The sequence below is a fragment of the Equus caballus genome, chromosome 26 (genome assembly GCF_041296265.1).
Source record: "Equus caballus isolate H_3958 breed thoroughbred chromosome 26, TB-T2T, whole genome shotgun sequence".
Taxonomy (NCBI): domain Eukaryota; kingdom Metazoa; phylum Chordata; class Mammalia; order Perissodactyla; family Equidae; genus Equus; species Equus caballus.
In genome coordinates, this window is record NC_091709.1 from 44,906,594 (window position 1) to 44,912,728 (window position 6,135).

The window sequence follows — 6,135 nt, forward strand, 5'->3', positions numbered from 1 at the left end:
GATGAGCTGAAGGTGTTTGAGGACCCCAAGAAAGCCTATGTCCCTGGGGAGGCCGATGGGCAGATCACAGAGGGCCCAGGCCATTGGAAGGACTCTGGGTGGGTTTCCGCATGATAGAAAGCCACGGGGCAGCTGTGCAGGGCAAAGTTGGGATCTATGTGTGCGTACAGAGCATAGGGGCAGGATGGATGCACAGAGAGCTGAGAGGAGGCTACTGAAAACCTGCGCCACCACGGCCGCAACTTGTACCAGGGCGCTAGCGGCGCAGATGGAGATCGAGGCTGGATTTGGAGTTGATTTTGGAGACGAAGTTGGCAGGATTTGCCAATGGCAACAACTAAAGAGAGATATTGGGCCAATCATGGTTTAATTCAGCCTTGTTTTCCTGCCTCCCACACCTGCCCTCGCACCTGTCAATGTCTCTTGGATGTGACACCAGCTATTCTTCAGACTCACACATGCCTCCTGCACGTCTCCCTAACCACTCCCTCCTGCCCCGGAACCAAGATTTGCCCTCAAAGACGGTGACAGCAAACTCAGAATCTGATTCTTTTTTTGCTCTTTTGAATTCCTCCAAGGAAAAAGATATTATTTAAAAATAAAATTAACTTACATTAAAAGGTGAAATATTGAAAACTTTTCCTCTGAGATGCAGAACAATCAAGGAGATGCACCGGGTAGATATAGACCACATCGAGTCAACGTTTGGAGCCCAAGCCAGCACGATAAACTGCTCCCCCCAAAAAAAGAGAAAGAGAGAAAAGAAAAAAGGAAGAAGGAGAAAAAGAAAGAGAAATAAATTTTGAAAGAAAAGAGTATGTACTGCTAAGAAAGAAATACAACTATCATTATTCACAGACAAAATTATTTTTGTTCACAGAATATCTTTAAAATTCTCAAGATAAGTTATTGGAACTAATAAGTAAGTCAAGATTTTTGGATGTAAGTTTAATGTAAAATAATATGAAATCAATAGTATTTTGATTTACCAATAACAAAAAGTACGAACATGAAATTTCAAAAAGATCTCATTTACAGTGGCATCAAAAGTGATCAAAAACCTCAGAACGACCTAATAAATACTGCAAGACCTCTACACAGAAAATTATGTAACAGAAGCGAAGGAAAATAAAGACCTGGCAACTCTAGGCCAGGAAATTTGACAACTTAGATAAAATGGTCAAATTCCTTGAAAAACAATTTAATAAAACAGATACAAGGAGAATACTCCTGTATCTGTTAAATAAATTAAATCTATAATTAAAAACTTCCCAACAAAGAAAATTCTAGATCCAGGTGACTTCATTGATAAATCTTTTCAAACGTTTAGGAAAGAAATTATACCAATCTTACAAAAACTCAGAGAATTGGGAGGCAAAGAATACTTCCCAACCCATTTATGAGGCCAGCATAGCTCTGACACTTAGGGTGACCAGCTGTCCTTGTTCGCCTGGGACTGGGGGATTCCTGGGGGGTTCCTGGGATGGGAACTTTCAGCACTAAGACCAGGAAAGTCAGAGGAAAGTCAGAATGAGTTAGTCACTCTGCTGACACCAAAAATCTGAAAAAGAAAATGAGAAGAAAGAGAAACAATCAGCCAAGCTCATTCACAAACAGGAATGCAAAAATTCTAAACAAAGTATTAACAAATTGAATCCAACAATAGATAGAAAGGATAACATACTATGACCAGGGAGGTTTTACCTTAGAAAAACAAGGTTGATTTAACATTCAAAAGGCAATTGATGTGAGTTACCTCATTCACTTAATGAAGAAAGAAAACAATATGATCATCTCAATAGACGCAGAAAAAGATTCGATAAAGTTCAACATCCGTTAAACTAAGCGGAGTGAAGAGGAATTTCTTTAACCCGATGAAGGATATCTACCGAAAAGTCACTTTTATTCAACACGGCACTGGAAGTCTTTGCCAGAACAATATGGCAAAGAAGAGGAAATAAAATTTATAAATATTAGAAAGGGAGAAGAAAACGGTCATTATTTGAAGCTTGCATAATTATGTATATAGAAAATCCGAAAGAGTTTACAAAATATTAGAATTAATAAGTGATCTCAGCCAGATTATTGGATATGATGGCAATAGAGAAAAATCAATTGTATTTCTATACACTGGCAACAAATGAATGGAAATAGAAATTATTTTTAAACAACAGCATCAAAAACATACAACACGCCACAACTAGAAGGACCCACAATGAAGAATATAATACAACTATGTACCGGGGGGGGCTTTGGGGAGAAAAAGGAAAAAAAAAATCTAAAAAACAAAACAAAACAAAACAAAAAAAACATACAATACATAGGAATAAACTTAATGACAGTAGTACAAGAGCCTGGAAACTATGAAATGTCACTAAGAGAAATTAAATAAATAGGGAGATACACCGTATTCACGGAATGGAAGACTCAGTATTGTTGGAATTGCTCTGCAGAGTCAACATCATAATTCCAAAGTCACAGCAGGCCTTTCTTTGGTGGAAATTAGCATACCACTTTTTTATTGTTCTTGGTATTCCTTCCCTTTCCTTTTTTAAAGTCAATTTTATTGAGGTTTAATTTACACACTATCAAATGCACCCTTTCTAAGTGTTCAACTCGGTCAGTCTTGAAGATCTATACACCCATGTAGTCACCACCAAATCAGAGTGTAGGACATTTCCATCATGCCAGAAGGCTCCCTCCAACCCCAGCCTTGGGCAACTACTCATCTGCTTTCTGTCTTTATAGATCAATTTTACCTTTTTTAGAGTTTCATTTAAATAAAATCATACAGTATCTATGGTCTTGTGTCCGGCTTCTTTCAGTCAACAATGTTCTTTTAAATTCGTCCACGTTGTTTCATGAATCAGTGCTGTGTTCTTTTTTATTGATGAATGGTATCCCATTGATTGAATATACAGTCATGTGCTGCATAACGATGCTGCAGTCCACGATGGACCACATATACGATGGTGGTCCCATAAGATTAGTACCATATAGCCTAGGTATGTAGTAGGCTATACCATTTAGATTTGTATAAGTACAATTTACGATGTTTTCACAATGGCAAAATTGCCAAAGGACACATTTCTCGGAAGATATCCCCATCATTTAGTGACACATGTCTGCACCATAATTTTTGCATCCATTCACCAGTCGATGGACATCTGGATTCTTTTCAGTTTGAGTCCACTCTGAATGAAGCCACCATGGACATTCATACACAAGTCTTTGTGTGGTCATACATTTTCATTTCTCCCTGGTAGATAGCTAAGAATGGATTTATCATATAGTCAATGTGTCTAACTTAATAAGAAACTGTCAAAATGTTTTCCAAAGTGGTTGGACCATGTATGAGAGTTCCAATTATCCCACAGTCTGGTCAAAATTTGGTATTGTCAGTCTTTTCAATTTTAGCTCTTCTGGTAAGTGTATTGTGGTATCACATTGCGGTTTAATTTACATTCCCCTGATGACTAATGATGTTGAATATCTTTTCACGTCCTCAATTAGCCTTTCACCTATCTTGAACCATTTAACCCATTTTTTAACCAGATTGTTTGGTTTCTTATTACTGATTATAAGACTATACATACACAATAGATACACGTGTATTATATTATATTCTGTACATTCTGGATACAAGTCCTTTGTCAGGTATATATGGTGACATTTTCTCCCAGTCTGTGGCTTGCATTTTTATTTTCTTTATAGTGTTTTTCAAAGAGCAGAAGTTTTCAATTTTGATCAAGTCCAATTTATCAATTTTCTTCTTTCATGATTCATAATTTTTATGTCCTAATAAAGTTTTGCAAACTCCAGCATATCAAAGAGTTTTCTCCTAGGTTTTGTATTAGAGGTTTTATAGTTTTTGCTTTTACATTTAGGCCCATCATATATTTGAGTTAATCTTTGCACATAATGTGAAGGTGGAGACGTATATTTTTCCCATATCCCTATGCAGTTTTCCAGTAGCATTTCTTGAAAATACTATCCTTTCCTCTAGTGAATGACATTGGTCCCTTTGTTGAGAATCAAATGACTACATATGTGGGTCTTTCTGCACTCTCCAGTGGCACGCTATGGCAACCTGATTTTTAAATGTATATGAAAAAGCTAAGGCATCGAGGAACCAAGGCAATCTTGAAGAGGAAGACAAAAATCATAGGACTTAACACAATAGTAATTTAAACCATGTAGTATGGGCACAAAAACGGACAAACCCAACAAGAGAACATAATAGAGTCAGAAACAGACTAATACATATGCAGTCACCTGATATATAACAAACGTTCTGCCGTATTCACCGGGCAAAGGACAGTCTTTTCATCGAATACACATATGGGGAAAGAAATGAATTTTTACCCCTAGCTCACACCATACACAGAGTTAATCCAAATGGATCGTAGAGCTAAGTGTGAACAGGAAAAGTAGTAAAGCTTCAAGAAGAAAACATAGGAGACTATCTCCATCCACGTTAGATTAAGTATTTCTTGAATGAGATGCAGAAAGTTCTAATTGTAAAAGAAAAGATTGATAGATTAATTTTCATTCAAATTAAGAAATTTGCTTTCACTCGAAGACATTCTTAAGAGGTTAAAAGGCAAACCTGGGCAGCCTGGACGAAGTCATCATCATCAAATGCCTCCAACAAAAGACTTATCTCCAGAGTTCCCACAAATTGATAAGAAAAGGCAAATGACCCAATTTTTAAAAAGGCAGAAGCTTTGAATGGGCCCCTCCCCAAGAGGTTCTTCAAATGGCCAAGAGCCTGTCTCACGGTGCCCAGTGTCATTGCCATTCAGGGAAATGCAAATTAGAACACAGTGTGATGTCACTACACACGCCCAGATGGGCTAAACCTAAAAAGATAGGAGATATCAAGTGTGGACAAGGACGTAGAGCCGCCGAAACTCTCATCTACTGCCGGCGGGAGGGCAAATTGGAACAAATTCTTTGTAAGACTGCTTGGCAGTTCCTGACGAAGTATGCACGTATCCTATGACCCCCAAATCCCGCTCCTGGATGTGTACCTAACAGAAACGCATACATCGGGCACTGAAAGACACATCCGAGAACGTCCCCAGGAGGAGAACAACTGCAAGCCACCCAAATGTACACCATCAGAGAAAAGAAGAAATAAATTATGGTGCATTTATCTGACAGACACCTACACAGCGATACAGTGAACGAACCGCGGCTACAAGCGATAATGCGGACAAATTTCACACGCATGACTTTGGACAAAAGAAACCAGACATGAAAGAGTACATGTTATGTGGCTCTATTTATATAAGGTTCCAAAACAGGCAAAATTAACGTACAAGTGAGGACAGCGTTACCTTTTGCGGGAAGAGAGGAGATAACTGGGAAGCTGGGCAGGTGCTGGCGGCAAGCGTGCTTCCAGGGTTCTGGGGATGTTCTGGAGAAGAGCCTCTCACCCCTGACGTTGTCGACATTTGGGGCTGGATCTTTCTTTGCTCTCATGTGCACTGCAGTGTTCCTGGCCTCGACCCCCTGGATGCCAGTAGCAAACACCCCCTCCAGTGGTCACTAGGGATGGAGGCCAACATTCCCCTGGCTGAGGGCCACTGTTTAATTGTCAGTCCTGGGAGAGTGAGGCGTGTGTGCTCACTTTATGAAGATGCATTGAGCTGTACACATATGATTTGTCAACTTTTCTGCATGCACATTAAACTTAAAAGTTTTTAAAATCGAAAAAAGTTAATGAATAACTAAAGGAACCAAAAATTTCAGAGCTAGCAGGGAAAATAGATACAGTGTCGTTTAATGTCTTGTTTGCAGGTAAGGAGACTGAGATCCCGGGTCACTTGGGGTTCTGTGGCCAGTGGGACCCAGTAGGGAACGCTCGCCCCCTGTTCCACTCTCCCCCGTCCTGCCCCCTCACTCTCCCTCTCTCTTGCTCCCAAATGCAGCCCAAGTCAGCGCAACGGCAGATGCCACGCAGGGACGTGGCTGGACTCCGGAACCCAAACCCCGCTGTGGAAGCAGGGTTGGTGGATATTGCACCCCGGCACCCCACAGAGAAAATTTTGAAAACCAGTATCTCTGCAAACAGGATATTAGCTTTTGTTAGAAAGATCAAAAACGGCTTGAGGTTTCTCTTCACAGCCT